Consider the following 26,953-nt stretch of genomic DNA (forward strand, 5'->3'; position numbering starts at 1 on the left):
GTCTATGTCTTGGGCTACAGTGCCATTGGTGGTGGAGTTCCCATGGAGGGAGGCTCAGGACCCTACCCTTTTTGTTGGGTGAAACAAAAAGGCCTTGGTCAAGCTGGGCATGGTGGCTCATGCCTGTAATCCCAGCACTTTGGGAGCCAAAGCAGGTGGATCACCTGAGGTCAGGAGTTCGATACCAGCCTGGCAAACATAGTGAAACCCTCTCTCTACTAAAAATACAAAAGATTAGCTGGGTATGGTGGTGGGTGCCTGTAATCCCAGCTACTTTGGAGGCTGAGCCAGGAGAATCACTTGAACCCGGGAGGTAGAGGTTGCAGTGAGTCGAGATCGCACCGTTGCACTCCAGACTGGGCAACAAGAGCGAGGCTCTGTCTCAAAAATAAGCAGACAAACACAAACAAACAAGCAAACAAAAAACAGAAAAAAAAGTAAAGACCTTGGTCACTCTGGAGGTTGGCGGGAACTTCCTTGGGGCAGGGGAAAAAATGGCCAGTTTGGAACTTGTTTTCTGACTATATGAAGGGACACTGAGTCCCACCTGTCCTTTCTGGCAGCTTTCATCAATGTGAAGCTCATCTAATCAGCCTGTTCTTGATGGCAGAGTTCTTGCATGGCTCTTACACAGGAATGGAGCAAAAGAGGAAGGATTTTCCCACCATGATGATGCTGTTCTAGCTCACCTGGAATGCCTCTTCTCTTCCTTTCCAGTCATCCAGAGCTCAACTCAAACCTCATCCTTTCCAGGTTACCCTGGACCACGGTGATCTCACCTTCCTCCCCAAAGTGCTTGGAGGTTTCTCGTCTGCATTATTCCTTTACCATTTCTGTAAATATGTATGCTGCCCGTGTCATGTCTTGTGTTGTTAATTGCACTTGTTATAAGTGTAGGTTTTCTGTTTTCATTAGATAGTACTTTTTTTCAGATCCTTTTATAGTCTTTATATTGTCCAAAGTATGTGTTTATAGTAGTTGCTTAATTAATACTGATTGAATATACTTGTGTGTAAATTTATAAATGAACAAATGAGGCCGGGCATGGTGGCTAACACCTGTAATCCCAGCACTTTGGGAGGCCAAGAAAGGTGGATCACCTGAGGTCAGGAGTTTGAGCCCAGCCTAGCCAACATAGTGAAACCCTGTCTCTACTAAAAATACAAAAAATTAGCCTGGCACAGTGGCAGGCACCTGTAATCCCAGCTACATGGGAGGTTGAGGCAGGCGAATCGCTTGAACCTGGGAGGCAGAGGTTGCAGTGAGCTGAGATGGCACCATTTCATTCCAGCCTGGGCGACAGAGTGAGACTCTGTCTCAAAATAAATAATTAAATAAATAAGTGAATGACTGAATAGCAAAAGGACTGAACACATCCTACCTTTGAGTGCTTCTTTGTGATGACTTGGTGTTAGAGGCAGGCAGAGATCATTACAACCTCGTGGATGAGATTTCTGCACCACCTTCCCTCTAGGGTTTGTTTTAGTAAAGAACTGTCATGTTGTTAACTCCAACTCCTTTCCAAATATACGTGTTTCCTCAGACGACCAGGGTCCTCACGACCCCTGGTGTAGTTACTGAGCACAACTTTGTGTTTATTCACATCCTGTCTCCAAGTAGCCAGTAGTAAGATGCTGGTTAATAACTCTTACTGTATATTGCAAGGGTACTTAATCACTTCCACATGCCCCTCGACTTCACGTTATATTGTTTCAGCTGCTAATTTTCGAAATCCCCCAAACAAGACCTCTGCTCTGAAACATGTGCTTCAGAGCTGTTTCTTTCTGCCCTGTTCTTCTAGAAAACTTACATGTGGTTTATTTCAACAGCAGGAGTGACGGGGAAACATGTTCATAACTTTTCTCCCTCTTTTCCTCCTTTGAGTCTCTTTTCTGCCAAAGCTCTTGGCTGGGATCCAGAAATGGCACATTCAATAATACCCAGTGTGTTTGAGTAATATTTTATAATTACATTGTTGCTGGGAAAATGGTTGCCTTGAGAATAATTCCTCTGCATAAACAAAGTCTGGGACCCCTGTGCCCCTTCACACCCCCCTTGCTGTGGGGAGAGGGAGGCAAGAAAGAAGAAGGAAAGAAAGGAAGGAAAAAAAAGGAAGGAGAGAGGAATGTAACATTTTCCTGCTTGGCTTTAGAAAGGGAACACGTCAGAGAAGATTTATAAATTGGTGAAGGATGAGTACTAACAGCTTTTAGGAACCCTGCCAATTCTATGCTTGGAACTGATGTTCATCAGAAGGTAAACAGGAAAGCCATGTCCAGGTGTCTAGGAGGTGGAGGGTGGACAGCACTGTGGACTGGAAACTGAGGATCTGGTCGACTCTCCTGCCCTCCCCACATTCATATTCTCCCACCTGGCTCCTTCAGGCAGCTACTCTTTCCAGCCTCACCTGAAGCTGGTTTCTGGATTCAAGGGGGATGCATATTAGAAGGTCTAGAGGAAAGACTTCTGGTGGGTGAAGGGAAGGAGGGCTGTTGCTAACAGTGGCTTTAATTGAGAGGTCTTCTTAGCTGTAACCTCAAGAGCCTACATAGGGCAGGGCTGTCTCTGAAGCAGCTGTTTGCCAGGTTGGCTAGAAAACCTGGGGATGAGTATTCATGTGGGCTTCAGTTGCCACAACTTATGAGGACTTGACTGTACTTTATTAACTACAGCATTTTGGAAGGGGCTCTGTGCAGACCTTCCCTCCCAGTTGCTTCCATTCTAGATCTGAACTCCGGGTGTGAGGTGCTAGGATGCAGCTCCAACCCCAGGAAAATGTCATCACTCACAAGAAGAGACATCTATCTAGGATGGTCACTCAAAAGTAAACGCCCCACAGGGGCCACTGCAGAGCCTGGCAAGTAAGAGATCAAGGCATGTGGTCTGCAGCATCAGAGGTCACTTGCGGGTTACTCTTGCACTCTGGCTTGAATGGGTGACAGCAGCTTGTATGCTCATCGTCTTCCTGACATTTCCAAACAATTCAGGATAGATCATTAGAGTAGTTTCAGCCAAAAGGAGCTTTTAGTTAGAGTCCAAGATGTCATTTATTAAGGACGAAACAAGTAAAAATCACATTTCAAAGAACTAAACCCCCAGACCCTATTTTCAGATGCCAATCCTCCAAAATAACATAAAAAGTCAAACCCTCAAACAAAATGAAGTACCATGCACCAGTTCCAAGTCTCCTGGGACTCCCTGAGGCTCTACTGTACCCTCCTTTCCAACCTCTTTGCTCGTTCTGGCTGCTGTAACAAAATATCATACTGGGTGGCTTATAAACAACAGAAATGTATTTTTTACAGTTCTGGAGCCTGGGAAGCCCAAGATCAAGGCAATGGTAGACTTGATGAGTCTTCTCAGTGATGAGACCAGCCTTCTCAATGATGAGACCAGCCTTCTCAATGATGGCATCTTCTTGTGTCCTCACATGGTGGAAGACTCAAACAAGCTTCCTTGCCAGGTTGAGTATTTACTCTGTTCTTTGTGTATGTAACTTGCCACTGAGTCTGTGTATGGGTGGGAATGGTCTGGTTCCCGCTCGAGTTTGGGAATACTACTACATTTTAATGTGATTTACCTTCAGTGATCTGAGCTGTTTCACATGATTGCTAGGGGAACAGGCATTAAGTGATTCTCAGTCACCTAGCTCCTTCTGGGGTGCATGGAAGAAATGACTTGTATTTATTGTGATAACGTGTTTACATTTAAATACAATTTGAAGCTATTTTCTCTCCACAGTCTTCTCTTGGGTCACAGCCATGGAACAAGCACTGTTGCCACTAATTTTTGAATTCTCAATTTCCATCATTTCTGCTCAGGGGAATCTTGGGTCTTCTTACAGGAGAACAGAGAACCTGACTAGCCCCCCTCCCAGGAGAGTGAGGGGAGGCTGGAGCTTCACTAATACAAGCCAGAGGGGAGATTTTGATTGATCCAATTTATAAAACACAAGGCTAGAGCTTTCAGCAGCTCCTTCTTGCATCCAGCCAAAAGCAAAGTCACCAAAACGTGCTTGCTGAGATTCTGCCTCATTTTAAGCCTTGGTAAAATGCATTTCTATGTCTTCTCTTTAATTCTCTCTTGTCACACCCTAACATCAGGAGCCTGCAGAATCCCTTAGGGTGCTGAGGGAACAGAGACTTAAGACCAAGTCACAGCAAGGGGCTTCTCAGGTGGCTAAAATGCCAACATGACTTAGTTTATATGAACTTGGGAGGCCCCCAATCAAACAAATCCACTCCCTTTCATTGACCTGCCTGGAATTTTCACCACAGAGATTACAAAACTGGGAGCAATTAGCTGGAGATATTAATAGGTTCTGTCATGTAAAGTATTTGTAACAAAGCCTTCGGTTGAATTCCAGACTGAGAAGTTTTACTCCTGGAGCCAAAGAAGGCTTTGTTCTGGTTGACATCATGAAACTATTTTTAGGGTCCAAGTCTGCTCTGGCAAGGGGACTAAGGATTCACTGTCCCCTCCTCCTGCCTCCAGACCTCTTATGCCAATGCCACCCCCATCCCTTTTCTTTCCCAGAGCTGGGTGCGTGGCTGGACGTGACCAGGAAAGGATGAAGGTTTCAAGAGAATCAGCCCCCAGTGGGCTGCTGTCTCTGCGTGGCTTAGAGGGGTGGGACAAGGAACATCACCTGACCCAAACTAGGGTAGGCAAATTCTTTTCCAGCTCCTGGAGACTGTGGTTGGGAGTTTGGAAAGACTGAGGAAGGTCATGTGTCCTCTTCTGACATAGGAGACATTTCGTTCTGTATCAAAAAATGTTTCTATGATGTCCTGACTTCCTTATGGACTCCTACACTCTATGTTTGTTCAGGGTCTGATACAGGAGCACAGATCTGATTTGAAAGAGAAGGAAAGGTCCCCTGCATATGGCAGTACTCCCACTCCTCTCTATTTTGTATTTGTGGAGTTCTTTGTGCTTTTCCTATCAGTTTTATCCTTTGATTTAATGTGATCCTCTAACCAACCTATGCAGGATCTGGTATCCTGGTGATGGGGAAACCAAGGACCAGAGAAGATAAATCATTTTCACAAGGTGATTTAAAGGAATAACAATCCATGTTTCCCAACTCCTGTTGCATTTTTTTCCAGTAGGCTGAGCATGTTTCCCCAGCTGGAGGAGAGGGTTTCCAGGAAGAGCCTGTCCCAAGGAAGAATTTTTTTGCTTCGGCCTGGCATGACCTACCACAGAGGTAGGCTGAGCTGGGTCACATCCCTCAAGCATGCTGGGTGATCTTCCACTCTGTCACATGGCTGGGCAATGGTTCCCAGTGTGGGGCAGGCCACTTCCCATTTTCTCCCTTCATCATGGTACTCCTGGGCTAAATGTGAATCTCACAGGACAGAGTGGTACTTCCAAGTTGTACTGATGCCTGAGGGGCATGCAGATTTATAGGTACAAGGCCACCCCTAGGCCATGTGGTGCCTTTGCATGAATTAGCAAAAGGTGCCTCCTCCAAGTCAACAGGTTCACAGCAGGACACAGGACTTGGGAGAGGAGCCCTGATCAGCCCCACTTGGTCAGGAACCCATGTTCAGCCTCCACTTGGTCAGGTACCTTTATGCAGAGAATCTAGGAAAGAGAATAGAGCCTGGATCCTGGGCTTCCTCCTCCCTGATCATTACACAGGAGTCTGGGAAATTATCATCCACACAACGGATGGGTTCAGTTGCTTGGTGGGTGTCAACCCAATGACCACAACCAAGGAAGATTTAGCAAGGGGATGTTATTACTTGTAACAAGTAAGGAGAACCCCAGGTATGGTTCCCAAAGCAGTGTCTCTCCAGTTGAGGGCTGGGTCAGGTTTTATAAGCATAGGGTAATGAGGTGTGATCTGACTGGATCTTGCAATGAGGTGATGCCAGGAGGCCTGATCTGACTAGATCCTGCCATGGGGTGACACCAGAGTTCAATCTGATTGGATCCTGGATCCTGCCATGTTGGATTCACACCTCATTTCAGTCCCCATTCCCCAACTCCAGGACTTAGGTTCCCCGGGTGGCTGCCTGCTTGGTTCATCTGGGCACGCTCAGGTTAGGGTCCATGGAACTGAAAAAAAAAACAGCTCGGAACTTCGTTACATAGACATATTGGTCTGGTCCAGCTAAGAAATCACTGACGGGGGTGAAGGTTGGCTGAGTGGCTCCCCCATACAGTAGATCCTGACTGAGGAATTCATTCTCTCTCGTTTTCCAAACTTTAAGCCTTCTGAAGGAATGAGCAGCATTTCCGACCTCCTTTCAAGGACAGCCAGGACTCTGTGTTCCAAGAGCTGGACTTCCCTTGCCCCAGGGGAGAAACAAGTATAGGCTTGTTTGGGGGAGGAGCTGGTTTATCCAAGAACTGGAGGACTTTCAGGTTGAAGGAGAAGGGAGATCCAACCTGAGAAAGAGTGAGATGCCTGCACAGGAGGCTGAAGTGGTGCCGGGCTCTTTGTGAGTGGAGATCTGTGTGTATTCTGCCTCTGTACAGTGGGCTGGAGGTTGCAGGACCTTGGATAGCATGAGTGTGGAGATGTCTGTGGCTTGAACAGGAGCCACTACCTCCCTTCTTGGCTTGGAAGGAGGATACTTGAAGCCGCAGAGTCTTCCCATTGAGCATCAAAGTAATGAGTACAAGGTACTGAAGAAAGGCGGCCCTTCCCCAAGTTTCCTGAATTGCGTAAACCCCAGGATATTTTTTATGACCCAAAAGAAATTAAAAGTGACTTAAGAGGCTGAGCCAGGTTTAAGCTCACTTAGAAAAACAAAGAAATGGGTTGTTTCTTGTGCCCCAGATTTATGGACTAAATTCATACTGTTTACCAAGTTCCACCAAAGGCTTAAAATTCACATCCAGTCAGCCCATAACCCCTCCCCGGCTGTCACCCCAAGACATGCACGTGGAAGACAACTTCTTGTCTTCATCTGTGATTCCCCCAAACATAACATTGGTTGGACTTTCCGTTTGGAAAATATTTCTTCTTCAAGGCAGCCAATTTAAAACTAAATTGTAGTCTGACTTCACCTGTAAAATGTTTGTGGTAGAGGTGGGGTTGTAGGCAGGAAAGCTCACTGTGGAATCTGCTTATATGTCTTGAGACCCATCTTTCTTTTTTTTAAAAATGGAGTCCCTCTCTGTCATCCAGGCTGGAGTGCAGTGTGGTGTGATCTCGGCACACTGCAACCTCCGCCTCCTGGGTTCAAGCAATTCTCCTGCTTCAGGCTCCCTAGTAGCTGGGACTACGGGCGTGCACCACCACGCCTGGCTAATTTTTGTATTTTTAATAGGGATGGGCCGGTCTTGAACTCCTGACCTTAAGTGATCCACATGTCTGGGTGATCCATCCTCCCAAAGTGCTGGGATTACAGACGTGAGCCACTGTGCCCGGTCTTGAGATCCATCTTGACTTCTGGGAAACCTGGTAATATCTCTGATCCCCAAAGACATAGATTTGTGTCATGGGGCTTCTCCAGGGTGTTGAGGAGCCCTGGAATCAGTGAGAAAAGTTAAAAGTTCTATAATATTGGAAAATGGAACTTGCCTAACTCTGAGTGTCTGAGGCGCAGAGCCTGGGAAGGTAGCCCGTCTGAGAACTGTGCTTCTAAATGTCCTTCTTGTCCCCAAGCCTTTCTCCCTAAGTCCCAGTCCTTCTGGGCAATTTGCAGCTGGGTCCTTCTATTCCCTCACATGTCAGCTGGAGGAGGGTGAGATTTCTGCCTCTCCTTTTTCTTGAGTACAGAGGAGGTTCTACGATGACCTCGATTCTCATCAGCTCTTAAGAGCACTTTAAATGAAAGGCACTGTAAGAGAAGAGCTTATTCTTTCTGCGAAGATAAAACCTGCATTCAATCCAGATTACTGCTGTCCTGCCTCTCTCCTTCCCCTGCTAAACCTGGAACTGATTCTGTGGGTGGTTTGATATTTGAAAGAGGGAGCAGTAATTTCAATTCTATGTCCTGATGTAAACTGTTACAATCATTTCTTCTTGGACTGAGCAAAACTCAAACCAGGGTGACTTTAGATTCAGTCCACCCATCATTATTATTCATTTTGAGCCTCTGATACAGAGAAAAAGAAGATTCCCTCTGCACCCCCTTTTCTGTTTTTGCTCTAATCTCCCCCTTACCTCACCTGGAAAAGGTGGATGGTCAGCAGCAAATGTTGCTGGGCAAAGATTCACACCAACAGCTACCTCTGTGGAGTCCACAAGGCTGGCCGGGTCTCTCCAGCCCTCTCTCCACCAAAAGGCAGCTCGCCAAGCCCTGCACAGGGGGTCCTGTGGTTCTGACCTACTCTGTGCCCCTGTGGCTGGCTGTGCTCTTCACCCACATCACCCACACTCTAGAGATGAATGTCAGAGCTCCTCCTCTCTGCTCCATCTGCTCACCAGAGGCTGCGGCCTTCTCATTAGGTCTCGCTGATGGAATCTCATTTTCCTTTTCCAAAGCGCACTCTTGAGGACCCATCAGTCCGGAGTTTCTGGCTTTCTAGAGCTGCGTAGCCAGCTGGCTGTACCCACTTCCTTGGCTACCATCGCTTGCGGCTCAGGGAATTTGTCAGCCATGGCCCCTGGGGAAGGAGCTCCTGCCAAGCTCTGCTCTTTTTCAGTCTTCTCCTTGGCTCCCTCCCTCTTCCCTTAGCCCTGCACACTTTGTTTTCTCTCTTCTTCCATCCAGGCAAGGTTCCTGTTCTTTAGACAATGAGAGTCTTCATGAGAAACCAAAATCCAGAATAAGGAATAGGAGAAGGTCGCTCAAGGGTCAGGGCAGTGCACTGCAGGACCACAGTCAAGGGCATTGTCAGTGCTGGCTGATGTTTTGGCCAGAGGAGGCTGGACCATGGTAAAGAGTGCACAGAGGATGTGGTCAGCAGAGAGAAACATCGGCAAGAAAACTGGGACATGAAGAGCTTGCCATGGTCATTTTCAGGTGAAATACTGGTGTCGAAATTTCACTCTAGACCGAGGAAGCAGTAATGGGGCAATAGTTTGTCTACTGAAAATCAAGCCTTGTGGATATTGATTTGCCTTAATCTCTTTCAGCTTCTGAAAGTAGTGGTAAATGATATAGGGGGCTGCTCCCCCAGGCTTGGTTCTGTCCACCAGGGTGGGGCACTCTATGGTACAGGAACCTCAGGGAAATTTATCTGGGCATTACCAATAAATGCCACCTACGTGTCTCCTCTTTCAGAAAGATTACTGGGAGAAAAAATCTGAAAATAACCCAGGAGATTCCAAGATTCAACTAATAACCAGGAATAGTAGCAAGGAAGAGACTAAGTGAAGGCATCTAAGAATCAACAGAACTGCCTGCAAAGCCCGCTAATAAGTTCAGATTTTAAGAGTGATCCTGTAAAAGATGGAAGCTAAGGCCAGCTCACGTGGATGAGGTCAGGGAGACTCAGGGCCACAGTGAGCTGTGGATTGTGAAATGTGTCAAACAAGAAAATGGACTATTTGGAAAAAGGAAATGACAACAGAATAAAGCCAATGCTGGGGAAAGATTGTGTAATTGCTGAAGAACCTAGCCTTTTTTGTCTTATGAGCCAAAAGAACTTTCAAGATCATGTTGTCAGTGGTAGAGTCGCTCCCCATATTTATTTTTCTCTTTTCTTGTTTACTAATAGAGCTCTCTTCCCCCTTGCCCCATTCCCAGCTTTAGGTGGATACATGACTGCTCAATTACAAACTGAATTTTCCCGCCTTTTTTCGCAGTTGGTGGCAACGTGGCAATGACACCGGCCAGTGGGATATGAGCAGAGTGATGTGTACATTTCTAGTTAAAGTAGAAATCCCTGGACCTTCCTTCTCCCTGTTTCTGTTGCCTTGGATCCAGAGGCAAAAGTCACATGTTGACCCCCTAGCCTGGCTTCCTGGACCTTTTTGAGTAGAGCTAACCCACCATCCCTGAACCACTTTTAATGGCAAAAATCACAGTTACTTTTGCACCAACCGAATACTTGAAAGTTTGGTGAAAAAGAGGCATAAACTTCTTATTTAAGCCACTGTACTTTGGCTTGTCTTTGTTACAACACTGTAGCCTGTAAACCTTAATCAGCACACAATCTAAAGGTCTCATTTTGCAGAACAGAGAAAGATACCCACAGGCGTTTAAAACTCTGATAAGTTATTGATGAAGTGGCACCAGAACCCATGTCAACTGTTGTGAGTATAATGACTCTTTCTATTCTACCTTCTGACTCAGAGAACACAGAGCCCATCAAATCCTAGTTACCATGTCTTTTCCACTAAAAAGAATAATCTTCAGCCTGGAAATGGTGGAACAAATATTGACCAGAAGGAAATGAAGCCAAAGGAAGGAAATAGAGTTTCATTTCGAATCAGTTGAGGACTCCAGATTGTTGTGGGTTTGATCAGAAGCTCAGGTAAATCATTGCCCTTTCTGAAAACTGCAGCCTGGGGAAAGGTCTTGCTTCTACAAGCCTTTGGTACATTTTTATTAGGGCCAGGTCCTTCCAGCTGTAAGGTTGAGTGTATTCCTCTGTGGCTCAGGGGCAGCCACAGCCTCAGGGGGCCAGCTGGAGACCGCTGGGAGGAAGACACCCCTTCCCCAAGCTTGTTCTCTGGCAATGAGTGTGCCACGGTGCCAATTATATGCCTAGATATTATTTATTTAGATCATCAGGGCTTTTCTGTCTTCCAGAACTCTTTTCCTTCATAAAGCTTTAGTTTGCATATGCAGAGAAAAGCTGATGATAGGAGATCCAGCAGGTTGGCCCCCAGTAAACTTCACCCGTGTCCAGTGTGCTTAGCTCAACCCAGTGGTCGGAACCTCTGATTTTTGTTTGCCTTGATGGCAGTACAAACAGACTGGACAGGGCGAGACTTGTGATGGTGATGACCTGCCCATCATGCTCAGTCCTTGACCTGGGATGTGACTCACAAAGCCAGTCATTCACCTTACACATTTCATGCATTCCACACCCTGACTCACCACAGGTTCAGAAGGTCACTGTATTAGCATTCTCCAGAAATGCAGAAGCAATGGTGTGTGTGTGGGGGTGTGTGTTTGTGTGTGGAGAGAGAGGGAAAAAAAAGAGAAGAGAGAGAGAGAGAGAGAGATTTATTATAAAGAATCAGGTCGGGTGCGGTGGCTCAAGCCTGTAATCCCAGCACTTTGGGAGGCCGAGACAGGCGGATCACGAGGTCAGGAGATCGAGACCATCCTGGCGAACACGGTGAAACCCCGTCTCTACTAAAAATACAAAAAACTAGCCAGGCGCGGTGGTGGGTGCCTGTAGTCCCAACTACTCGGGAGGCTGAGGCAGGAGGGCAGGAGAATGGCGTGAACCCGGGAGGCGGAGCTTGCAGTGAGCTGAGATCCGGCCACTGCACTCCAGCCTGGGTGGCAGAGCGAGACTCCGTCTCAAAAAAAAAAAAAAAAAAAAAGAATCAGGCCAGGCACAGTGGCTCACGCCTGTAATCCCAGCACTTTGGGAGGGTGAAGTGGGTGGATCACCTGAGGTCAGGAATTTGAGACCAACCTGGCCAACATGGTGAAACTCCATTTCTGCTAAAAATACAAAAAATTAGCCAGCTGTGGTGGCAGGCACCTATAATCCCAGTTACTCGGGGGGCTGAGGCAGGAGAATTGCTTGAACCCAGGAGGCAGAGGTTGCAGTGAGCCAAGATTGTGCCATTGCACTCCAACCTGGGTGACGAGGTGAAACTCCATCTCAAAAAAAAAAAAAAAATTTGGCTTACATGATTATGGAGGCTGGCAAGTCCCAAAATCTGCAGGAGGCCAGCTGGAGATCCAGGAGAGCTGATGGTTTAACTCCAGTAAGTCCTAAGGCCTGAGAACTAGAACAGCCAGTGGTGTAGTTCCAGTTCAAAGGCTGGTAGGCAGGAAGAATTCTCTCTTACTCAAGGGTCAGTAATTTTGTTCTATTCAGGTTTTCAACTGATTGAATAATGCCCCCATCACTCACATTAGGGAGAGCAATCTGCTTTACTCAGTCTCCTGATGTAAACATTAATCTCAAAACACCTTAGCAGAAACACCCAGAATAATGTTTGACCAAATATCAGGGGACCCTATGGCTCTATCAAGTGGACACGTAAAACTAACCACTACAGTGGATTGTCTGATTCTCTTGGGAGGGTGTCAGGAAAGGGCATGGGGTATGTGGAAGTGGGGGGTGGAAAAGTGCATAGTTTTTGAGTGTAACATCCACATTTTGTGCAAAACACTGAACATAAATTAGAATGTAAAATTAAGAGACTCAGAGGAATAGAGCTCTGTATTTTCAAATATGTGTGAATTAAACTCCTATTATTCTATCTAACTCTTTGTCTCAACAGATAGACAGACAGACAGACACACAATCCCCAAGATTTAAATGAAACAGATGGCTTTCCTATTCCATTAGGTCACCACAGATCCATTCCAGGTGTCCCTGCTCATATTTGGCATTTCCATCTTCAGGTCCATCAAAAGACAGACACATTTAAGACAATAAGATGTCTTTCTCTTTCTGGAAATATATTTTCCATTCATTCTTTCAATCACTCACTCATTTAAACATATTATTTGAGTGCTTGCTCTATGCTGATAGGGAAGGTATTTTGTTCTTTCTCCCATTGTCTTTAAAAGAGTTTGGTGCTCTGGGAAGCATATAAAGTGTGGGAAGTGGGCCTGGAAGTGAGGAGAAGACAGAGAGAAGAGGAATAGTGGTGGCATGAATGAAACAGAGGAAGAGAATGATAGATAAAATAAGACAATGTGGGGCTGGGTGCAATGGCTCACGCCTGTAATCCCAGCACTTTGGGAGGCTGAGGTGGGTAGACCACCTGAGGTCAGGAGTTCAAGACCAGCCTGGCCAACATGGTGAGACCCTGTCTCTACTAAAAATTCAAAAATTAGTCAGGTATGGTGGCAGGCACCTGTAATCCCAGCTACTTGGGAGGCTGAGGCAGGAGAATTGCTTGAACCCGGGAGGCAGAGGTTGCAGTGAGCTGAGATCATACCAGTGCACTCCAGCCTGGGTGACAGAATGAGACTCTGTCTCAAAAAAATAAAAATAAAAAAAAATAAAGATAAGACAATGTGGTGGAGTTAAAACTTAGGAAGCACTGGGACTGTGGGAATGAAGACCTGATGTGAGAGGGAGGGACTGAGCAGAAAAGTGGGCTGAGAAGGTAGCTGAGATAATGGAAGAATTTTAGAGTCAGAGTTGAAAGACCTAGACCTAAGTCCTATTCCACTATCATCATTTGTGTTTTTTCATTCATTCATCCTTTCAACAAATATTTACTGAGCACAAACTATCTTTGTGGTATTGTGTAAAGCATAGAAATACTGAAATACCAGGACAGATGAAGTCCATCTCTTTCTATCATCACAGTGTGTAGGCAGAACTCTAAGGTGGTCCCCATTATCTCCACTCCCTGATGTTACAACCTGTGTAGTACCAGCTGCATGAATATAGGTGGGATCTCTGAATTGCTTTTAGTTGTAAGAATATGGGAGAGGTGATGGGATATCACTCCTGAGATTACTCTGGGAAGACTTGATCTGGCTCTCTTGGTGGCCTTGAAGGAGCAAACAGCCATGTGGTGAACAATCCAAGGAAAGGGTTGTGTGCTAATGAGATGAGAGCAGCCCTGAGCCAACAGCCAGCAAGAAGACAGGACCCTCAGTCCTGCAGAAACATGATGAATTCTGCCAACAACCTAAGGGAGCTTTCAAGTGGCTCTCTTCCCACTTACACCTTCAGATGAGAACACAATCCAGTCAACACACTGATTGCAGCATTATGAGATTGTGAACCAAAAATCCAGCTAAGCCATGATTGAATTCCTGACTCATGGAAACTGTGAGATAATAAACACCTGTTATTCAGGTCACTAAATTTGTGGTAATTTGTTATGCACTTTAGAAAACTATGTATTCATAGATTTTACAATTTAAATGAAAAAATGGAGTTCAACACAGTTCAATAAGTACTGGGGTAGATTGCATTCTTTGTCCTAATATTTCACGTCCTTTCTCTGTCCTTGTTCTTTGCAATGTGACTTTAGAGTTTGTCCTGCTAAAGGAATGGAGCATATTTTTCCTACCCTTTTACTTTGGTTTTAGCCAATGGAATGGTGCAGACATGACCATGTGCCTATTCCAAGCCTAGACTTTGCACACGTCTATTTGCCCTCTTCTGCCCCTACCATCACCATGAGAAGAACCCGCTGCAGTCAGCTGGCCTGAAGAGAGTGAGAGATGTGTGGAGCAGAGGCTGGTCCCAATGGCTCACCAACCTCAGTGAGAGGCAGAGTGGCCACCCAGCCACTGCATCCTGAAGTGAAGCCACCATCCGAGCCTGAACTAGACCTGTCATGTCCAGCTGACCTGCAGCCCATGAGAACCTGAGAATATGGTTTCAAGTCACTGGATTTTGAAGCAGTTTGGAATGCAGTATTTTTGTGCCCACAGCCAATTGTTACAATCACGTAAATAATTAATTACAATTGTGACACCTGTCATGAAGGAGAAATAAGAAGATATGAGAGTATAGAACTGAGTAACTCAACCTTTTTGTGGGGACAAAAGAAGGTTTTTCTGAAGAAATGACATTGAAGTTGAGACCCTGAGTAAGAATTTAACTAAGCAAAACGAGGTTGGAGTGAAAGAAAGAATATTCCAGGTAGAGGGAATAGCAGGTACAAGGTCTTGAGGCAGGAAGTGTTTAGCACATTTGAAGAGCTAAAGAAAGGCTAATGTGGCTGGAGCTCAGGGGGATGGGGGGAAGAGTTAGGTGTGATGAAGGTAAAGATAAAGACATAGACAGGGATTGACCATGAAGTGCTTGAGAGTCATGTTAAGTATTTTCTTCTTCTTCCACCTCCTCCTCCCTCTCTTCTTCTTCTAGAAATAATGGGGACCTCGCATGAGTTTTAACTTAAGAAATGAAATGGGCAGATTTTCAATTCTGAAACAACACTCAGCATGGTATGAGAATGGCACAAATATGGCAACAGTAGTGTTGGAAGACCAGAGAAGAGGCTGCCTTTTTGGCCCTGGGGAGGCATCACAGTGAGGGAGGCAACAGTCTAGTGTGGAGATGGAAAGACATATTTAGGAGAAAAAAATGATGGAATTTGGTAACTGCTGAGAGGAAGTTCAGAGAAGATGCAGTGTCAAAAGTGTCTGTCTCTCAGGTTTCTGGCATGAATCATTGGGTAGTTGGTGAATTTGATCATTAACATGGAGAGAATTGGAGGAAGAGCTTATCTGGAGTTTTTTTTTTTTTTTTTTTTTTTTTTTGAGATGGAGTTTTTGTTCTTGTTGACCAGGCTGGGGTGCAATGGTGTGATCTTGGTTCTGAAACCTTTGGCTACTGGGTTCAAGCGATTCTCCTGCCTCAGCCTCCCAAGAGTAGCTGGAGGCATGTGCCACCACACTTGGCTAATTTTTGTATTTTTAGTAGAGATGGGGTTTCACCATGTTGGTCAGGTTGGTCTTGATCTCCTGGCCTCAGATGATCCGCCTACCTTGGCCTCCCAAAGTGCTGGGATTATAGGTGCCACTGTGCCCTGCCTGGGCTCAGTTTTTATGGCCTTGGGCAAGTGAAAGCTTCTGAGCTTCAGGTTTTTATCTGTGAAATGGGAAAAAACACCTCTACCTTAGTACTGTTAAGAAGACCAAATGAGATTGTGCATGTGAGGGAGCTTTGTAAATCAGAATGTACTGTTCAAGGTAGGATTTTATTACTGCAGAGAGTTAGGAGAGGTAGACGAGAGAAATAGATGATTGCTGAGCTGAGGGGTAAGAGAACACGCTGACCTGGAACCAAATCCATCTGGTCTGTCTGGGAGAAATCAGTGGAGAGAAAAAGAGCCAAACCTTGAGACCTCATCAGAGATGGTTTTTTTCTAACCAGCTGCAGACCCTGGGCCCTGGGTGGCCCTGCCCTTTGTAATTGCTTCAGGCTGGGTTCAGGGAATAGTTCCCACTCCTGACTACCACTATGGACACACTGTCTCCATTATCCCAAATCAGGACAAGTCTTCTGTGCACCATGGGAAATCCTGAGGTGGACGTCTGGAGCTGGGAGGGCACAGGAGCTGAAGGACTGATGAAACTCTGCTGTTTAGAGTTATGCAGTTCTAACCTGCTTCAACTATCACAGTCTGGGCTGCTTGTTGCCCTCCACAAACTGCAGTTTCTTGTAAGGCCGATCCATACTCAATAAAGCATTCCTTGAACTACTCCTACCCATTTTCTGCCTGAGCACACCAGGGGCTCTGAGAATGGGTAGCCATCGAGCTCTCTTGAGAGAGTTAACCCCTTCCAGTCACAAAGGGTTGTTTTTAGCTTTGTCCTGGAAGAGGATTTACATCCACGAAGTCACCTAATCATTTTGATGCTTCTCACCGCCTCCTCGATGCAGCCGATGTTTACTCATCTTCCTCCCAGTCCATCTCGCACATGGATTCCAGACGCTCTTCCAGAAGCTACTGCTTCCATCCTGTCACCGCTCCACCTGCAGGTCCCTCCTGGTACTGCTGTCTTGTCCCTATCAGATGGGAAGGGCACTGGGCTTTGAGTTGGAGGCATCGACTTAGAATCACAGCTCTCCATGTGCCTGGGCGGGACCTTGGGCAAGCTAGGTCACCTCCAGGAGTCCCCTTCGCCTTATCTGCAGGAAACACAAGGATGCCTAAATCACCTGGTCATGGTGGAGGTACTCTACACAATGCGTCTGGCGCACAGTATCCTCATGAGAGAGGGAGCCCCTTATGTCAGCACGTTCAGGCTCTGAGCTTCTTGAGGTTCTGGAGAGCAGGGATCCAGGTTCTCACCTGTCAGAATGGCTGGCCGGTCCTGCAGGCTGTGGTCCCACATCCTGCTGTGAGGAGTCCCTTAAAGGAACAGAGCACCTCTAGCAGATCTGAGAAAGGGCTGAGTGAGCCCCCAAGTACAGGCGCAGTGAGAGGAGGGGATGGGACAGAGATGTGTCTGGGGGCAGAGGGGGCTCACTGGGTGTTGGGGAGCTTAGAAGACAGTGTGAAATAAATAAATAAGGAGGAATTGGACTCAAGAGCCACGGGAGTGCAAAGGGCAGCCTAAGTAGCTTCAAAGAGCAAGCAAAAACAGCACTAAATTCTGGATAAGACAGCTTGGTACCTGCCCTGACCCTTTCCGAGTGAGGGTAGTCATAGCTCTGCAAAAAAAAGCCCTGTCTATTGTTTCCTGATTCCCTTTGGAGGGTCTGAGGGAGCCAGAATGTCCCCCAGAAGTGCCAAAACATAAGAGACGAATGGAGTTGGGGATGAGGAGTGGCTGGTTACACAGTCACAGCCTGTGAGAGAGAAGCTTCTGGATCTGCTCAGAACTTCTGAGCTAGCTCTGTCCTTCCACAAATATTATTTTTGAGCAGGAAAGCCTTGGGCAAACACTAGTTTCCAGTTCAAATTCTGCTGGAAGCAGGGGCTAAGGCTTTGGTCAGGATGTGCTAAGCTTCAAACAAGTATCAAGGTCAGGAACAAACTCTCGAAGTAGGATGGGCGAGTCCCACTAGGTATGTGCCTGTCTGGGAAGATTCGTTCTTATTCGGCAGTAGTCATAGTCGAAATTGTGTGTGGGGCAATGTTTATCTCAGAAATTCCTAGGTCCCCACTCCTCTACACCTTCCCCTCTCCTGCCCAGCTCCCTATCCTACCCTCCTGGTTTTTCTCTGGGCTCACATCTGTCCTCAGCAAATTATTTGAAGCTCAGGCTCCCGGGGGTATAAACCACTGATAACAATTTACTGCATGAGACTTGATTTCAATGAGGGCCGGAGCCCTAGGTGAAAGAAATGAAGGCGGCAGCGGTGGTGCTTTAATCAGACTCTAATACGCAGGGCCCAGTCTTTTCAAAGGTGGCCAGGTGAGGTGCTGGAGGTGTTTTTGTCTCTGTGTGGTCACGCAGTTCTGTGTTGTTAGGTCTGGAAGAGAGTTACTGATTATTGTGTCTTGGGGTTCTCAAAGTTAGTAGAATCACCCAGTCAGCTTGAGTGGGCCAGAAATCCACACCATTACCATGGACGTTGGTCATTTGAAACAGATGGTCCAGGCAGCAGACTTTGAGGAAAGTGCTCATCTAGTCCCTCACAGGACAGGGAAGGAGCAAGGATGGGAGAAGCCCTCCCAGGGTGATCTCATGCCTCTCACTTCCACTCCAGTACAGCTCCCAGAGACCCTTGAAAGTTTCGATTCTGTGATTCCTGTTAAAAGGATGGCACTGAGGGGAGGACACAGCACAAGCCATCTGCTAGAAAGCCTGAGGAGAACAAGTGTGGGCCCCAGGTTGGTCACTACTGATCCCACCTATGGGGCACAGAAGGGACCACGTGCCCTCCCTTGGCACAATTGTGTGCTCTGATCACCTCGGGGGTCTGCCTCTCTGGGGCCCCTGACCTGGACCCACAAACACTTGGAAGGTGTCCTTAAACAGTGGGTTTCCTCTGCACAGCCCTTGCCATGAATCTTCCTCAAGGGCTTTGAGTCTTTCTTGCTTAGCAAGAGTTCTATTCTCAGTTGGGTACCAAATATGCCCCCAGCCTTCACATTCATGTCCAGGTCTGGAGGGCAATTCTTTCTTAGGTCAGAGGGCAATCAACCACTGAAAGACTGACACATCTTCCTACAATTTCACAAAATGGCAACCAGTCAAAGGTGGCATTAACTTATGACTTGAAACAAGGGCCTGGCCCGTTTGTGACTCTGGTTCCCTGTTCTTTGCATGACATCCCTCTGAAGGAAGACATTGGTCAGGGAGAGAGAGGATGCTGACACTCCCACTTTAGGGGAAGGCTGTGCTTGGCAGTTGGTTAATTTTGTTTCCTCCTCATGATGTACATGATGTCAGGAAATCAGTGAATCTAACTCTTGCCTTCCTGTTCCTGTCCTGTCTCTGCAGTCTTATGCCTTCTTGTAGTGGAAGGCTCATGTTTCTGCAAGCAAGGGGCCTGGGTTCATATGAAGAACTGCTCCTATGTCACATGCAAATGTTTTCTTATTTAATTCTTCAACAATCTTTTGAGAGAAGTGATATGATGTCCATTCTACAGATTAGGAGATTAAGGCTAGGACAGTTCACCAACATTCCCAAGGTCACCTGGCAGGTAAGCAGTAGAGCCAGAATTTGAACCCAAGTCTGCAAACCTCAATGCTCATCTCCTTCAGATAAGACTGCAGCCTTGCAGTAGTTCTTGAGAATGAAATATCTCTGCATCATGGTTCCCTCTTTTGTGAGAAGAAAACGGTGATATGCCTATTTAATTTTCGTAGGTCAGTGAAGCTACCATCATCACTATTACTATTAGAGACACAGTCTCGCTGTGCCACCCAGGCTGGAGTGCAGAGGCGTGATCACAGCTCACTGCAATCTTGACCTCCCAGGCTCATGCGATTCTTCCACATAAGCCTCCCAAGTAGCTGTGACTACCAGCGCACCACTATGCCTAGCTAATTTTTTCTTTTTTTTTTTATTTTGTAGAGATGGCATCTCATTTTCTTACTCAGCCTGGTCTCAATTTCATGGCTTCAAGTGATTCTCCCACCTTGGCCTCCCAAGGTGCTGAGATTACAGGCATGATCTACTGCACTTGGCCCAGTGAAATTATTTAGATGGATAAGTCAAGAAAGAAAAGAGCGAAGAACAATCAAAAGAACCAAAAAAAAAAAAAAAAGGGTGGAGTGGAGGCAGAGATGCCCAATTCAGGGCACATAGTAAGTGCTTAATAAGTACAGGTGGGCTGGATGGATGAAACTCAAAGCAAATATGACCAAAGCCTACTAAACTGATGAGTGGGAATAGCTGGAGGAAGCTTTTCCAGAACACCTAGTTCAGGAACACTCCTCACAGCCTGAAAGAAGTACAATGTAGAATAAACAAAAGGAAGTACTGTTGTTTCCAAGGTAGTAAATTTAGAGAGCGCAAGAGTCAGTCCAGATTAAAAATATAAATCTCTGCGGAAACAAGTAAATTGTGCATGATGAATCCATAAAAAATAACCAGGGGCGACATCTCCTGCCTTTGAGGCCAAGGTCAAGTGGGCCCTCCCCAGAATACCCGTGGGCTGAGTGAGCAGCGTGCTAAATCTTGGGTTCTGAATCCGGTGTTAAGTTTAGAAGGTTTTCATCCCCTCCTTCTTCAGCTCTTTGGCATATTCATGCTCTGTATTATGGTTTTAGGGAGTTACCAGCTTGATAAACTACAGGAAACCCACATGCATTTTACATCCAATTTATAGAGCCCTGACTCTTAACAGTGCCTAAATAATCCACGGTGAAGGCTGCTCAATGGGCCATGTAATCCATTTGGAGATGGTGTGCCCCGCTTGGAGACTGGCTGTGTGTCTGGCTTCCTTTTCCAAGGTTTCTCTGTTTGTGCTAGGGAAGGGACAAGGGATGCAGTTTTGGTACCCTGCTTGCCTGCAATCAAAACATTGATTTCTTCCCAGACAACCCACCAAGAGAGAAGGGCCCTCTTCCTGAGGTCAGGCAGCTGTTTCTTTCGAGTTTCTTCAGCCTCTGGCTCTTGTCCTAGGGCCTTGGATCTGGCCCCAAAGGCAGGGCAGGACTTGTGAGTGGTGCCAGGCTCTGAATCTGACCCCACATCCTCTTGGGAAGAACTGCAACCTTTTGCTGGTTGTTCTACCAGTGTTCAGATTGACTGGAAGACTGTCATGAACGCTGGGGGCTCTTTTTAGAGCACCACCGACATGTATCCCATAATCATAATCCTGATTAATTTCCGCATTTGGCTCTGTGGTGACAGCTGGCCAGTGGGGGTGACACTTTCCCCATTTGGATTGCAGGTGTCCCTGGCACTCTCCCAGAACCTGGACTGATGTCCTGAGCTTCTCCCTCTTGCTAAAGTTGGGGCAGAGGATTTGAAGCGGCCACTCCCCACCCCCACCACACCACTGTCCTCTCTGCCTCCAGATGTGGCCTCTTCATCCCCTTCTTCTAGCCTCTTCAGACCCTGTCCTCTGGGCCTGATGCAGCATCCCCTCTTCAACCTGCCAGGAGATGGTCCGTTCCCCACAGACCTCCAGTTGTGAACATTCCTCTTCCATGTGCTGTACCTGATCAGCCAGTGTCTCTGCGGGAAATAGTTGGCACACTGGAACCCGGCGATTTGAGAAGGTGTTTAACACAAGGCCTTTTTACAAAGGTGTGGGAAAAGTATAGGCTGGCCACGAAGTATAGTGAAGAACGCAGGACCGGCACTGGGGAGGTCTTACCCCCCACTGGGCTCAAGGAACAAGGGCTGGGGACAGTATCAGAACCAGCCCAGCAGGACTCGCAGCCAGCTTGTAGCTGTCCCCCCTGGGAGGGGCGTAAGGAAGTAGATTTCCCCATCTTTCATGGGCTGAACTCAACAGGAAGCCAGAAGTTATGTGGGCTTGCTGTTGTGCACATGTCCAGTCTCCAGGGGCTCATGGCAGAGAGGAAGATAGAAATTCCATCTAGAGGGCAAAGCAGAAGAGATCCAGCAGAGCATGTGCATCAAACCGTGTACACTGGCTGGGCACGGTGTCTCACACCTGTAATCCCAGCACTTTGAGAGGCTGAGGTAGGAGAGTCGCTCGAGCCCAGGAATTTGAGACCAGCCTGGGAAACATAGTGAGGTCCTGTCTCTACAAAAAATAAGCAAAATTTAGCCAGGTGTGGTGATGTGCACTTGTAGTCCCAGCTACTCAAGTGGCTGAGGCAGGAGGATCTCTTGAGTTCAAGAAGTCAAGGCTGCAGTGAGCTGTGATTCTGCCACTGCACTCCAGCCTGGACAACAAAGTGAGACCCTGTCTCTAAATAAAATATAATAATTTTTTAAAAAGCTTACATTGTGTTTTCAGAGGAGGTTTTCAGAGGCCTTTCCTATTGTAGGTAACTCGCCTCCCCTCCACGAACGAGACAGGCTGTGGCGCAGTGCTGTGGTTCAGATGCTTGTGTCGTTTGGATGTTTGTCCCCTCACACCTCTGTTGAAATTTAATCCCCATGTTGAAGGTGGGGCCTAGTGCAAAGCATTTTGGTCAGGGGGCAGATCACTCATGAATAGATTAATCCCCTTCCTGGGGGATGAGTGCGTTTTTGTTCTAGTTCCTGCAAGAGCTGTTTGTTAGGAAGAACTGGGCTCCCTCTCCTCTCCTGCTTCCTCTCTTGCCCTGTGATCTCTGCATGTGCCAGCTCCCCTCCCCCTTCCACCAGGAGTGGAAGCAGCCTGAGGCCCTCCCCAGGTGCCCAGTCTTCCAGCCAGCATCATCATGAGCAAATAAACCTTCTGCCTTTTTGAATTACCCAACTTCAGTTATTTCTTTATAGCAACAAAAAGAAACAGAGAGCCTGCCCTGTGCGGCTGTCACTCCCCAGGGTTTGGGATAGCAAGATGTAAGTTTTGGTTGGCTCCATTGGTTGAAACAGCAATTTGAAACCAGGAAAGAGTCCTGAGTCCTTTCAGACTGAAACCCTACCCATGTAAAACCTGAACTGACTCAAGCAAGGCCATCTCAGAAGCATGCTCAGCATTAATCACAGGGCTCTCGGGATATTGTTAAGATAAAAATTTGAAATTTACTTCCAGTGATTCCAGAGGAGGAAAAAGAGATGGTGCCCCTTGCCCTGTCCTGTGCTGTCCTACTCCCCCCATGCACAGACACGCTGAGCTCAGGTGCCCAGGTCAACCTTTCCTGCTACCCTGCACAGGGAACAGAGTGAGTGGCAGCACATCCTGGTTGGCGTCTCCAAGGTTTGCAATGTTGGGAGGGTATGCAACCACTGGATAGAGGCCAGAAATAAGTGAGCATGACAAAGACCTCGTGTATGTGTGTGTGTGTGTGTGTGTGTGTGTGTGTATGAGAGAGAGAGAGAGAGAGAAAGAGAGAGAGAGAGAGAACTAGGCAGGAGTTTTAGGCAGGGTAGAAGCAGGGAACACATGGAATCACATCCTCCTTGTGGTCAGGGAGAGCAACCCATTGTTGGTGGAGTGCCTGCTATCGAGTTGGCCTGGTAACAGGCTCCCGGAGATCGTGTGATTTCACATTTATTGCACAACAAACCCATGAGGCATGCAGTGTTACCGAGTCTGAAAAAAGAAGACGGGGGGAATCAGGGCAGTTAGGTCATTTGCTCAGTGTTAAACAGCAAACACAAGGAAAAGTATGGGTTCAGACCCTGCTCTCCTGACTCTACAAAGTCATTTACATTAGAGTTAATTTCACTCGGTCTGAGGAGAACACTCTGTTCCGTTCTGTATTCCTTTCTGTTTGGTTCCTCTACTGATGCATGTGCATGCATGCACATGTGTGTGTATGTGTGTGTGTGTGTGTCTGTGTATGTGTTGGGTGCACAGCGTCAGAAAAAAAGAGGACAAGAAAGTAAGCGTACTATTCCTAATTATTTCCTTGTCCTGACCATAAATGCTTGGCTAGAATTCTGAAAGAACCTTTCAGTAATATATGTTGTAAGAGAGAAGTGGTGGGTCTCACATGTGTTGTGAACCTGGCTTTATACACAGCATCACTGGCATGGATGAATCCCTGGTGGCCTTCTGAGTTTTCTGAAAACTTTCATAGGTCAATACCAGGTTGATTTTCACTTAGAACTCCTGACCTCAAGTGACCTGCCCACTTTGGCCTCCCAAAGTGCTGGGATTTTAACTTAGAAGAGGCAGAAAATGGGCACAGGGGAGGCAGAAAGGGATTCAGGTGGAATAAGAGGTCTGGGCCAGGGAGTATCTCTGCAGATGGCAAGATCTGGGAGATCCAAAATGCACAGCCTCTAAAGCAGGGGCTCCTGCACACTCCTCTGACTGTCCAACCTCTGTATGTCCAGGAGGTCAGTGCAGGGTTGGCAGGGGTCAAAGAAAAGCCCCTACTGGGAGAAGACTGGATGGGGATGAGTGTGGCAGAGTGGAAAGTGCTCTGGACTGGAAGTCAGACTTGATTTGATACTCCCAGCTCTGACACCACTGCAAAGTCCCGAGCCATGACCCTGAGAAGCTCTGTGGGTCTCAATTTTCTTCGTGCTAAAATAAAAAGAGTTGTCTAATAAGGGGTCAGCAAACTATGGTCTTGGGGCCAAATCCAACACCTCACCCTGTTTTTGTAAATAAACTTTGATTGGAGCACAACAATGCTCAATGTTTTACATCTTGTCTGTGGCTACTTTCATACTACGATGGCAGAGTTGGTTTTCCCAGCAGAGGCCAGACCATCCATGAAACTTAAAATATTTACTCTCTGGCCCTTTGCAGAAAATCTTTGCCGACCTCTGGCCTACATGATTTCTAGGGCCCTCCTGGTTGTGGGATCTGAGATCAGGCATTATGCCTTATCAGGCTTCACATTTCACATGCTCCAGGAGAGTGGCAGAAGGAAAGTCTGTAGATGCCCTTAGACCTAACTTGGAGGCGGCCTTGCAGACAGTTTCCACATACCCCAGCTTCCCTCATGGCCCCTCTGTTTTGGGATGCCACAGCTAAGGAACCACAGCAGCCCTCCAGTGATACAGGACAAAAGCTGGCGAGTAACTGACCCCGCTGCCTCACTCTCCATGGGACAAATCTGAGATTTGCCCAGTTGGATAAAGCCCCCTTGGCCCACCCAGAAAACTGCCCATTAGCTCCACCTTGGGGGCTTTCTTCCCTCCCCTGCCTCCCTTCCCCATTCCCTCCTTTGCTTCCTGAGTTCACCTCCCCATCGATTTGTCTCTGAGTGTGCTCTGGGGAAACCCCAGTGAAGCCATGACATGCAGCTAATAAGCACATGTTGTGCTTGTCAGCAATCATCTGCCTGTGTTACTAACCATACTCTGCTACAACAAGCAACGTAGGAAAATTTAGCAAATTAAAAAAAAAAAAACTTGCAACAAAGATAAAGGAATATGGTTCTAGGAGATGGGACTGAATTATAATTTTTGCTTGGTGAACTTGGGTAACATATGGACCTCAGTGCCTTTGTCTGTAAAATTAGAGGGCCAGATTGCATAAGTCCCTAGATACCTACCAGTTCCAAAATGCTGTAAAATTGGATCAAGGGCATCTTGCTAATCTGTTGGCAACAAGTAAAAGCAGATATGTATTCACAATATTAACCACCGAGGTTTTTTTCTGTGATAACAGCTTATGTTTTGTCTTTTTCTAATATGATAGTGGGAGGTGAGAAGGTAATCAATATTAAGGAAGGCCCAAGCTCTGAATCACCCAGTAACCTTCACCTCTTACTTGAGCAAACCCTCCTGTTCCCTTGTTATTCCCCACCCCACTCCTCACCCCTGACCTCACCTCTCCATTCTTCTGAGCACCCAGTTGAGAAAATCATGGCTAGCATATAGCCGAAAAACAGTAGGTCTAATCCTATGTGACTTGGCTTCTGCAAGTAGGAAAGTTTGGGGAAGTCTGCCCAGAAAGTCTTAAAAAACTTGGCAATCTGGGACATTTACAAACTCTATGTTTGTCAATTGTACCCTTTATCCAAAAACTCAAGGATTTTGAGGAAACTTGTGTTCATTTAATCATAATAAATATTAAAGGTAAATATTTATTAAGCACTGATTGTGTGCCAGACACAGCTGCGAACTGGGAATACGATGGTAAGAAGGCAGTTATTGACTAAGCCATGGAGTAAATAATCTCTCAAATAAATGCCGCATTGCAAACCGTGATAATATTCTGTGGAAAGAGTCCAGGGAGGTGGGAGGTGTGTGATGGGGCCCAAGGCCAGCTGGGGAGGTGAGTGATGGGGAGGAGATGCTGGGGTTGAGATCTGGAAGGAGTGGGCATTACAGAGTTGGAGGGACCTTAGGGGTGTGAGGAACCTGAGGACAGAAAGGTGATTAGAGGAACAAAAAGTAGACCAGATGTAATCCCAGCCCTTTGGGAGACCGAAGTCGGTAGATCACAAGGTCAGGAGTTCAAGACCAGCCTGGCCAAGATGGTGAAACTCCGTCTCTACTAAAAATACAAAAATTAGCTGGGCATGGTGGCGGGTGCCTCTAGTCCCAGCTACTTGGTAGGCTGAGGCAGAGAATTGCTTGAACCCTGGAGGCAGATGTTGCAGTGAGCCAACATCGCACCACTGCATTCCAGCCTGGGCGACAGAGTGTGACTCTGTCTCTAAAAGAAAAAGAAGACCAGAGTGGCCCAGGCACATGAGGGCGAGAGAGGAGTGGGAGCTGGAGAAGCAGAGGCAGGGGAGCAACCCTCCGTTCTTTCATCCGTTCATCTGTTCGTTCGTTTGTTCGTTCATTCCTTCATTCAGAAAACATTGACTGAATTCCTGTTGCACTCTGGGCTCTCCTCCATGCTTGCAGCTATAGCAGCAAGTGAGGCAGTCTTTGCCCTCAAGCAGCTCACATTCTAGTGGAGAAGACAGAGCACAATCAGGTAAACGAACAAATACCTCATATGATTCAGGTGGAGGCGAGTACAGTGAAATACAAAACAGTAGAGGAAGGGTTGGCAGGAGGCTGGAGTGAGATGGGGAGGAGGAGAAATTTTAGAGGGAATGGTCAGGGGTTATAGAGTGGAAACCACTGTGGTGACCTGACTTGCGAAGGTTGTTTCGATTCCATGAAAAGCATGAGCAGTGCTGGCCTCCTTATCTCCTTAGTAAGCCAAGAGGGGCAGAGAGCAAGAATTCCTTACTCATTCTGGCTAATCGAAATTAACTGGGAAGTGCAGGATTTTTAAGTCCTCTGATTAAAAAAAATTTTTTTGTTCAACCTTTTAAGTTCAGGGATATGTGTGTAGGGATGTGCAGGTTTGTTACATAGGTAGGCGTGTGCCATGGTGGTTTGCTGCACAGATCAACCCATCAGCAAGGTATTAAGCCCAGCATGCATTAGCTATTTTTCCTAATGCTCTCCCTCCTCCTCACCCACCCCCAATAGGCCCCAGTGTGTGTTGTTCCCCTCCTTGTGTCCATGTGTTCTCATCATTTAGCTCCTAC

General features: G+C 46.8%; 1 long non-coding RNA gene across 2 annotated transcripts in view; it reads left to right on the top strand.

The window, feature by feature from the left end:
* The first annotated feature begins 4,547 nt into the window (after nt 1-4,547).
* LOC139355683 (uncharacterized) overlaps nt 4,548-26,953 on the top strand; it is a 31,561-nt gene continuing 9,155 nt past the window's right edge. For both annotated transcript variants that reach the window (XR_011606538.1, XR_011606539.1), the window contains exons 1-2: nt 4,548-4,663; nt 5,112-5,209. This is a non-coding gene — a long non-coding RNA (uncharacterized lncRNA). The remainder of the gene's footprint in view (nt 4,664-5,111; nt 5,210-26,953) is intronic.

The sequence above is a fragment of the Macaca nemestrina genome, chromosome 8, assembly GCF_043159975.1.
Source record: "Macaca nemestrina isolate mMacNem1 chromosome 8, mMacNem.hap1, whole genome shotgun sequence".
NCBI classification, from domain to species: domain Eukaryota; kingdom Metazoa; phylum Chordata; class Mammalia; order Primates; family Cercopithecidae; genus Macaca; species Macaca nemestrina.